The following is an 11,198-nucleotide window of genomic DNA, read 5'->3' as shown; positions in this document are numbered from 1 at the left end:
TGTTAGGTCAACTTTTTGTAAAAGGGCTAAATAATGGCACGTTCATTCACTTGAGAATTTAATGAGCGTTTGTGATTCTCTTTAAAAGGTTTGTATCCATAGGTGATTTGCATCTTTAAGCTGTTTCAAGCATCCATATCCATTTTTAATGCTTATGTGGAAGAAATCTCTTTCTTATAAAATTCCAAGCTGTTAGGGTTGATCTAGTGGAATTTCACAAACTTGGACAACAAAACTTTTGTGTTCATTGGTGGTGTGTGAATAAATTTTCTTTACTTACATTTGTTATTGTTTTAAATTTTTTCCATACATCAACTCTAAAATTTTCATTTTATTGTGATCTATTTGCCTTTTGGGTTATGGGATTAAGCGAAAGAGAAAACTCAAAGTTTTGATTTAAGAAAAAAGAGTACATCTAAAATGGGAATGCACAATGCAACAATGTAGAGAGAGGTAATTCCAAAGAGTGTCTGTAATTTCTAGGGATTGTAAGCTCTTTTTAGTTTTTATATATCAGTTTTTTGATTGTCTGGAAAAGGGGCAGGAGAGGGATTTTTAACTGAGTGTTGACTCCGAATCCGTAAGCCATTTCTTAGGATACTATAGCCCGTTACGCACAATAAATCACTGTACAATCATCTATGATTGTTAGGTCAGCTTTTTGTAAAAGGGCAAAAATAATGGCTTGTTTGACTCGGGTAAATATCCCACCGCACGTTCACTTGAGAATTTTACGAGCATTTGTTATTCTCTTTAAAAGGTTTGGATCCAAAGGTGATTTGCATCTTTAACATGTTACAAACATGCATATCCATTTTTAAAGCATGTGTGGAAGAAATGTCTTTCTTATAAAATTCACAGCTGTTAGGGTTGAACTAGTGGAATTTCCCAAACTTGGACAACAAAAATTGTGTGTTCATTTGTGGTGTGTGAATTAATTTTCTTTACTTACATTTGTTATTTTTTTTAATTTTTTCCAGACATAAACTCTAAAATTTTCATTTTGTTGTGATCTATTTGCCTTTTTGGTTTACAGGATGAAGGGAGAGCGAAAACTCAATGTTTTGATTTAAAAAAAAAAAGAGTACATCTAAAAAGGAAATGCACAACGCACAAATGTAGAGAGAGATAATTCCAAAGAGTGTCTATAATTTTTAGGGATTGTAAGCTCTTTTTATTTTTTAGATATCTGGTTTTGCAATATTCGGGAAAAGGGGGAGGAGGTGGATTTTTAACCAGAGTGTTGATTCCGATTCCATAAACCATTTCTTAAGAATATAGCCCATTATGCATGATAAATCACTTTACAATCATCTATGATTGTTAGGTCAACTTTTTTTAATTGGTCAAAATAATGGCTTGTTTGACTCGGCTAAATATCCCACCGCACGTTCACTTGAGAATTTAATGAGCGTTTGTGATTTTCTTTAAAAGGTTTGCATCCATAGGTGATTTGAATTTTTAAGCTGTTTCAAGCATGCATATCCATTTTTAAAGCTTATGTGGAAGAAATCTTTTTCTTATAAAATTCCAAGCTGTTAGGGTTGATCTAGTAGAATTTCACAAAATTGGACAACAATACTTTTGTGTTCATTGGTGGTGTGTGAATAAATTTTCTTTACATACATTTGTTATTGTTTTAAATTTTTTCCATACATAAACTCTAAAATTTTCATTTTATTGTGATCTATTTGCCTTTTTGGTTAAGGGATTAAGGGAAAGAGAAAACTCAAACTTTTGATTTAAGAAAAAAGAGTACATCTAAAATGAAAATACACAATGCAACAATGTAGAGAGAGATAATTCCAAAGAGTGTCTGTAATTTTTAGGGATTGTAAGTTCTTTTTAGTTTTAAATATCAGGTTTTGCAATCGTCGGGAAAAGGGGGAGGAAGGGGATTTTTAACTGAGGTTTTTGACCGGAAACAGGGGAGGACCCGAGAGGAGTTCCCCACCGTCGTTCGCCGGGCCAATACCTTTTGCCGCGCCACCGTCGTCCACCGTCATCCACCATCGTCCACCGCCATCCAGCAACCGAGAACAAACCCGAGGAGTACTCGAGAGAGTCTCCATCGAGGTGAGTTCGACAGTCGTCGCTCGCCAGGCTGAGAAGTGATCCGAGAAGGCTTCTCCGGTGCCAATCCCGCTTTCCAACCATCCTCCGGCGTCTATCACATATTCCGACCAGTCCCGGAGCCATTCCGACTCCAACCGAGACTCAAGAGAGCCGGTTAGAGAACGTCAGCTCTGTTTTGCTCTTCGCCGGACGTTACCTCCGTCCTTCGGCTTCTAACCGTCGTCGCCGGCGTCATCTCTACCTCCGGCCACTCACTCTTGCCAACCCGAAGCCATTGATTTCGGGAAATTGCAGCACCCGTTAGAACGAGTGGCTGCCCGAGCGAGAGGAGGAAGAAGGGGAGTAATTCATCATTATTGAATTTAGTTTTTATATGGTTTGAACTTAGGTTTTGAATGTTAATTGAATCTGATTTGATAATTAATATTTATTTAAGATTTGCTTTCTGGATATTTGATTAAATTAGCTAATTAGGGTAGGATTATAATTGAGGTTGGATTTTGGTATTTTAATCTGATTTCTATCTTTCACTCTATGCGCCCGAGAGGGGCTAGACGCAAGGATTGAGAAATCGGATTCGTGATTACGTGGTGCTCGAGAGAGGCATGAATCACGGTAAAATCCAAAGTTGATAATTTTAGCATCATCACAATAGGAAATTGATTCTCTGCATTCTATTGTAATCCGCTCTTTGTCATTAACTCTAGGCACCCGAGAGGGGCTAGAAGCAAGGATTGAGAATCCGGACTCGTGGTTATGTGGCGCTCGAGAGAGGCACGAATCACGGTAAAATCCAGAGTTGACGTTTCCTGTTGTGCAAGTAGTTAATTAGATTATTACTTGATAATTTAGGATATAATTAGTGTTTAGTTCAGATTAATTCATCATATTTGGTTAGGCTAGTTGATTGAAGAATACACAAAATTCAATCCTCCCTGTGGATATGATCCTCGCTTACTGCTAGATTACATGAACTATTCGTACGCTTGCGAGGTATTAAAGTCGATGTAACTAAATTTTACATCAAGTTTTTGGTGCCGTTGCCGGGGAGGCACGTATTAAGCGTATTTCTTTGTTCTCCATAGTCTTAGGTTAGATTTTTTTATTTTTTATTTTTATTTTTTATTTTATTTTTATTTATTTTTATTTATTTTAATTTTTTTAGTTTTTTCATAATTTTAGTTTGGTATTTTTTTTGGAATTATTTTTATTTCTTCTAGTTAGTTCATATTTTTAGTAGTCAGTTTGTTAGCTTAATTTGATAGTTCATTTTGTTTCCTTTTGTGTTTTTATGCACGGGTGCCACTCCCTAGGTGGACCATTAGCTCCCTTTATTGAAGAGCTAGAACATATTTGTAGGAAAACACCCGAAGTCAAGTTAGGAGCTACCATGGCCAATCAAGGCGAACCATTACAGTTACCTGCAGCAGGTGACCGTAGAGCCCTGAGGGATTATTCTATCCCATCCCACTTTACATCACCTTCTTGCATTATATTGCCACCCACTACTGCTGCCAGTTATGAGTTGAAACCGGGTGTGATCCAACTCCTCCCTACATTCTATGGGTTGGAGAAGGAGGACCCATATTACCACATCAAGGAATTCTTAGATATTTGTGCAACTTTTAAATTCCAGAATTTCTCAGATGACTCTATCCGGTTAAGACTTTTTCCATTTTCACTTAAGGATAAGGCCAAGTCTTGGCTTAATTCCTTAGAGGTGGGCAGCATTACTTCATGGGACACATTAGTCACGAAATTTTTGTCCAAGTACTTTCCCATTCAAAGAACTACAGCCCTCAGGAGAGAAATCTCCAACTTAATGCAGCAGGAGGGTGAACACTTTTATGAGGCTTGGGAGAAATGGAAGGATTTGATCCATAGGTGTCCGCATCATGGGTTTGAGAAATGGCATTTAGTGCAATACTTTTATCAAGGTCTTACACCTCAGGTTAGATCCATGGTAGATGCAACGAGTGGTGGGAGTTTGATGGGTAAGAGTGCTAGTGAGGCGTGGGACTTCTTTGAAACGTTGAGTGATCAATCTCAGTAATGGGGTTCATCATTTAATGTTGATAGGAGATCCCACGAAGCCAAAAGAGGGGGTCTTTACAAGGTTAGTGAAACACCCATGCTCATGGCCAAGATTGAAGGGTTGACTAGAAAAATTGATGCCCTTATGGTGTCCAAGAGTTCACCTTCTCCTAACCCATCTACTGTCTATGCCATATGCTCTGGTTCATCTCATCCCACACAAATGTGTCCATCTAGTTCATCCTACCCAGAGCTCATTGAGGACTTGAATGCAGTCCAAAATTTTCAAAGACCGAGCCGGAACGATCCTTTTTAAGAAACATATAATCCGGGTTAGGATAGGCACCCAAATTTCTCATGGTCCAAGGGCCCACAGGTTGGGGGTCCTCCAGGGTTTACTCAACCCCAAGCTCCGCGCCCACACTTCACTCAACAACCATTGATTCCACAAAAACCTTCACTTGAGGATACACTTCAATTATTCATGCAGAATACACAGTCCTCTATTGCTAAACTTGAAATGCAAGTGAGTCAGTTGGCCAGCCACATGAGTGAACAAGCACAAAATAGACTCCCAAGTCAAACCATTCCTAACCCCAAAAGCACACATGAGGGTGAGTTGAGTTCCAAACCCCACCATGAGCAAGCCAAAGCCATAACCACCCTTAGGAGTGGTCATGAGTTGAACAATGGGGTAGGGACCACTAAGTCTAAGGAGTCAAAGGATGACAATGGGGACACATCATTGAGTGAAGAACCTCCAAGTTCTCCACCAACAGCCAAGCAGATCCCTAACCAAGTCCCATTAGCTCCTTATCTGTAGAGGTTATCGGGCCCACCTAGGAAAGGAGATAGCATGCATGAAACGTTGGAATTGTTTAGTAAGGTTCACATTAACATTCCACTTCTTGATGCTATTAGGCAAGTGCCTGCCTATGCCCGATTTTTGAAAGACCTTTGTACACAGAAGAGAAAACAACATGTTAACAAAAAGGTCTTTCTTACTGAGAATGTAAGCTCAATTCTGAAGCATAACACTCCTCCTAAAGTTAAAGATCCTAGATGTCCCACAATTTCATGTGTCATTGGTGAACATACCATCCAGAGAGCTCTTCTTGACTTAGGGGCAAGTGTGAATTTTCTTCCTTTCTTTGTGTACCAGCAATTAGGTTTGGGGGAATTGAAGCCTACTCCCATCACACTTCAACTAGCTGACCGTTCTGTCAAGATACCACGAGGAATAGTTGAAGATGTTTTGATAAAAGTGGACAAATTTCTGTTCCCGGTTGATTTGATTGTTCTTGATACACAACCAGTAGTCAATGTGACCAACCAAATTCATGTCATCCTAGGACGTCCCTTCTTAGCCACATCTAATGCTATCATTCATTGTAAAAGTGGTGAGTTGGAGTTGTCTTTTGGAAATTTTAAGGTCTCATTGAATGTATTTAATGTCGGGCACCACCCACTTGAGTCTGATGATCTGAGTCCTGCATTTAATATAGAAACTGTTATGCTTGATAATGAATCCACTCTTGAATCTTTTGAGTCTTGCATAACATCTTTAGACATGGACTATTTTAATGAGGAAACATATTTCCGAGAGGTTAATTCTTTACTCAATTTTGTACCTCTGTTGGAGGAAGCTTATGAGGTTATCACAACTGAACATCCACAAGATCTTCCTCTTGACTTGGACAAACCTCTTGAAACTTCCAAGCTAGTCCTGAAGCCACTTCCTCCCACATTGAAGTATGCATTCTTGGGACCCATGAACTCATTACCAGTCATTATTTCCTCTTATTTGAGTACTGAGCAGGAGGAACAATTGACTGAAGTTTTACAAGCACACAGAGAGGCATTGGGGTGGACTCTTGATGCCTTAAAAGGGATTAGCCCCTCCATATGCATGCATCGTATTCATTTGGAGGAGGGGACTAAAGCCTCACGTGAGATGCAACGTAGGTTAAATCCCCATATGCTGGAGGTTGTGAGAGAAGAAGTCATCAGGTTGCTTGTGACAGGAATCATTTACCCTATTTTCGATAGCACCTGGGTGAGTCCAATTCAAATTGTCCCTAAGAAAGGGGGGATAACGATAATGAAAAATGAGAGTGGTGAATTGATTCCCACAAGAACTACCACCAAGTGGCGTGTCTGCATTGACTATAGAAAACTTAATTCCGCCACTAAGAAGGATCACTTCCCACTACCTTTCATTGATCAGGTACTAGAGTGATTGGCCGGCCACAATTTTTATTGCTTCTTAGATGGATACTCTGGCTACAATCAAATTCCCATTGCTCCAGAAGACCAGGAAAAGACCACATTCATGTGTCCGTTTGGCACCTATGCTTACAGACGCATGCCTTTTGGTTTATGCAATGCGCCAACCACTTTCCAACGGTGCATGATGAGTATCTTTTCTGACATGATTGGTGAATTTTTAGAGGTCTTTATGGATGAATTTTCTGTGTTTGGCTCTAGTTTTGATACATGTCTGCAAAATCTTTCACTCGTATTGTCCCATTGCATTAAGTCCAATTTAGTCTTGAATTGGGAAAAATGCCACTTCATGGTGAAAGAAGGAATTGTTTTATGACATGTAGTGTCTGAGCGGGGTGTAGAAGTGGACAAAGCCAAGGTTGACCTAATTGCCAATGTGCCACCACCTACTTCTGTGAAGGGGGTGCGTTCTTTCCTTGGCCATGCTGGGTTCTATAGGCATTGCATTAAAGACTTTAGCAAAATTTCTCATCCTTTGACGAATTTACTTGCTCAAGATGTTGCTTTCGCCTTTGATGATGCCTGTATTCATGCTTTTGAAACACTGAAGAAATGTTTGTCCACTGCACCCATTGTCCAACCCCTTATTTGTTCTTTGCCTTTTGAGTTGATGTGTGATGCCTCTGACTATGCATTGGGGGCTGTTTTGGGGCAAAAGACGGATAAAATGCCCTGTGTCATTCAATATGCTAGCCGAACTCTTCATGATGCTCAATTGAATTACACTACCACTGAGAAGGAGTTGCTAGCTGTTGTGTTTGTCTTGAACAAATTCAGATCATATCTGTTAGGGTCAAAGGTTATAGTGTTCACTGATCATTCTGCTTTGAAGTACTTATTATCCATCGAGGACACTAAACCTCGCTTGATTAGATGGATCTTGCAATTGCAAGAATTTGACCTTGAGATTCGAGATAAGAAGGGTTGTGAGAATGTTGTTGTTGATCATCTATCTAGGATCTGTGTAGTACCTCAGGAAGGATTCCTTCCTTTAAATGATTCCTTCCCTGATGAACAACTTCTCCAAGTATCCCAGTTGCCTTGGTTTGCTGACATAGTCAACTATCTTGTAACTCATAAGATTCCTGATTATTGGAGTAAACAAGATAGGTTGAAATTCTTTTCCCAAGTCAAACATTTTTTTTGGGATGACCCTTATATGTTCAAGGTGTGTTCTGACCAAGTCATTAGGCGTTGTGTACATGAGCAAGACTTTGCCAACATTCTTGAATTTTGTCATTCCCACGCATGTGGTGGACATTTTGGTGCTAGAAAGACAGCGGCTAAAGTCTTGCAATGTGGTTTCTATTGGCCTTCATTATTTAGAGATGCCCATGAGTTTTGTCAGGTGTGTGATAAATGCCAACGAACTGGTTGTTTGTCTAGGAAGAACATGATGCCTCTTAACCCCATTCTTATTGTTGAATTGTTTGATGTGTGGGGTATTGACTTCATGGGTCATTTTCTTGTCTCGTTCGGCTATCAATACATCCTTGTTGCTGTTGAATATGTCTCTAAATGGATTGAAGCTATATCATGTAAGAGAAACGATCACAAAGTGGTGGTAAAGTTTTTAAAAGAAAATATCTTTAATCGATTTGGTACCCCGAGAGAGATCATCAGTGATGGGGGATCTCATTTTTGTAACAGAGCATTTGAGACCTTATTGAAGAAATATTCCATCACTCATCGGGTGTCCACTCCATACCACCCGCAAACTTGTGGTCAAGTGGAAATCTCTAATAGGGAGATCAAACAGATTTTGGAGAAGTCGGTTCGCTTTGATAGGAAAGATTGGTCCACTCGATTGGACGATGCTTTATGGGCCTATCAAACCGCTTATAAGACTCCTATTGGGATGTCTCCATTTCACCTAGTGTTCGGCAAAGCATGTCATCTACTTGTTGAGCTTGAGCATAGAGCTTATTGGGCCATTAAGGCTTTAAATTTTGATTTAACTGAAGCGGGTGAGGAGAGAAAGTTGCAATTGAATGAGTTGGAGGAGATACGTCATGATGCTTATGAGAATGCCAAACTGTATAAGGAGCGAACAAAGCTTTTACATGATAAATCTATTTTTCGCAAGTCTTTTACTGTTGGGCAGAATGTTTTACTTTATAACTCACGATTGCATTTGTTTCCAGGGAAGCTAAGATCTAGGTGGTCCGGTCCATTTGAAGTTACATAAGTGTTTCCTCATGGCGCTATTGAGATCCATAATCACGGAGATGGGTCGATCTTCAAAGTTAACGGTCAGAGGCTCAAACCGTATCTTGAGAATGTCCCCACACCGGAGGAGGTGATGGTGATTTTATTGGAGGAACCTGTCATTTCATCTTGAATGCGTCAGAGTCTTGCTTAAAACTATAAACTTAGCACATTGTGGGCAATCCCCACGTTTCTATCCCTTTGTACATTACAGTTTTATTTTTATTTTATTTTTTTTGGTTTATTCATACTCTCTTGCTGGCTGAGAGCATAAATGGTTCCAATAGTCGATGACCAGACTTTTGGTCCCCAGTTTGGGAGGTCTGTACTCAAACAACAGTTCTGGGATTGACCAGTTCGATCTTGAAGTATTGAATAAAAACCTTATGGTGAGTAACTTAAGGACTTGTGTTCAGCGTGTGATTCCTGCTGCCTTCAGTGGCCAGTCACACGGAGATTTCTTCAAAGTGTGATGTGGGATAGCGGTTTCATCTACGGATGATTACCTATGGGTACGGCTGATACGAGTAAACCTTCTTCAAGGGAGACTATGTATCATTCCTGGGGGTCTTTATTATTCTTTTTTTTTCTATAGTCGTTATAGTGTTTTAACTTTTCCCCATTGAGGACAATGTCAGGTTTAGGTTTGGGGGGGGGGGGGGGGGGAACGACTCTTTTATGTCTTAGCAATAATTTTATTTCGATTTTTGTTCGTGGTTTTCAAATTATTCCTCTTAGTATGTGGTTAACATTAGTAGAGTTAAAATAAGTTGCTCAAATGTGTTTCAAAAATGATTGTAAAACTGTGTAGAATATGCCTATTAGAAATCTGATATCATTTGTTGTGATCCATGAGAATTCAGTGGGATAACTTACTATTGCATTAGACTTGGAACTTAGTTGCAAAAGAGAACATGTAAATCTAGTGTTGATCTATGTTAGTCTGAATAGTCTTGTATGCCTGTTTGAACTCAATCTTTTTTATACCTCAGTGAAATTCCTTGTTGTAATGTATGAATGCGAATGGAAATGCTCTTGCTTGCAAAAGACAGATAACTTCAGAAACAGCCTGGCAAACCCAAGGACATGCACCGGAACAGTTGGTTACTTAAAAATAAGTGCATGTGCAGTGAAGACGAATACAAAATGGTGGTAATACCAAAAGTATTCAGTGAAGAAAAAAATTACGCTGGTAATAGCAAAAGTGCGCTGGTAATAGAGTAAAATGGTTTTAAATCTCGAAGCAATGAGTTTCCTTAGATTTGATGATGAATTGTAATTTGAAAGAAGTTGCAGGTCAAGATTGAAATTAGTATATTTCTTTTGTGAGATTGTCAGACAATAGGCTTACTCTACTATTTTCTCTTAATTGTGAGTGACCAGGATTTTATTGTTATTTGTTGCCTCTTTGTTCTGTTGAAGTAATAGGTTATGGGTCACATTGGTTCAGGTGGACTAACAATGAGTGTATTTGGATTGATAATAGGCTATATTTTACACAGGTTTTCAAATTTCGCAAGATCTCATATGATTTTCAGATATTTTACGATACTAAGTGTTAGTCATATGCTAATGAGGAGTAAATTTTCTTCAGTTTTTCTTTTTATATTATTGATTTAGATGAATTTTGTGGGTAAATTCCATGCAAACCCTCACGAGACATAACTCGTCCACTACTGCAGAGTAGGGGTTTAACGGCTTGTTGCATGCGCTAAATGCAATCGTGCTCCCTACGAAAGTGGCATTTTGTTTTCCTAGGCTTAATTTTGGTTCGATTGTTGTTTTGCTAGGGACTAGCAAAGATTTAGGTTTGGGGGTGTGATAGATGTCATATTCTGACATGAGAACTAAGTTAATTATGATAGAATAACCGTTATAATTGTGTTATAGGTGGTTATTTGTCGGGTTTCAAATGAAATGAGCATTTATTGAATTTGGCATTAATCACTGTCGATATTGCATATTTTTCTCTCCTGAATTATATTTCATTGTTTTAAGGTTTATTTCTTCCTGAAATACTTTTTATAGATTTAATTATGGAATTTCAGGAGAATTTGGTGGAGAAGAAGATATTTACCAAAATGCCCTTAGTGAAATGGAGGTAATTTCTAGGGAAAATCATTTTAAAATAAGAAAAATCATATTTAAAGCAAAGGGAAGAGTCGAATGAAGAGGGTCGAAGGCAGCGTGAAGAGAAAACAGAAACGGAGACCAAAACAGAGGTTTTTGACCGAAAACATGGGAGGACCCGAGAGGAGTTCCCCACCGTCGTTCGCCGGGCCAATACCTTTTGCCACGCCACCGTCGTCCACCGTCGTCCACCATCATCCACCGCCGTCCAGCAACCGAGAACAAACCCGAGGAGAACTCGAGAGAGTCTCCGTCGAGGTGAGTTCGACAGTCATCGCTCACCAGGCCGTGAAGTGATTCGAGAGGGCTTCTCCGGTGCCAATCCCTCTTTCCGACCATCCTCTGGCGTCTATCACATATTCCGACCAGTCCCGGAGCCATTCCGACTCCAACCGAGACTCGAGAGAGCCGGTTAGAGAACGTCAGCTCTGTTTTGCTCTTCGCCGGACGTTACCTCCGTCCGT

The 11,198-nt window shown here is 39.5% G+C and overlaps 1 non-coding gene across 1 annotated transcript; it reads right to left on the bottom strand.

The window, feature by feature from the left end:
* Nucleotides 1-3,871: 3,871 nt before the first annotated feature.
* On the bottom strand, nt 3,872-3,978 carry LOC137965210 (small nucleolar RNA R71). Its single transcript, XR_011116028.1, has one exon. It is a non-coding gene; the product is annotated as a small nucleolar RNA R71 (small nucleolar RNA).
* Nucleotides 3,979-11,198: the final 7,220 nt, after the last annotated feature.

This window comes from Aristolochia californica, unplaced genomic scaffold, assembly GCF_029961685.1.
Source record: "Aristolochia californica isolate CCGP_79_NKW_82.1479 unplaced genomic scaffold, dmAriCali1.0.hap1 SCAF_1, whole genome shotgun sequence".
In the NCBI taxonomy this organism is placed as follows: Eukaryota; Viridiplantae; Streptophyta; class Magnoliopsida; order Piperales; family Aristolochiaceae; genus Aristolochia; species Aristolochia californica.
Note: the sequence above shows the minus strand (reverse complement) of the source record. Positions and strands in the feature narration are given on the sequence as shown.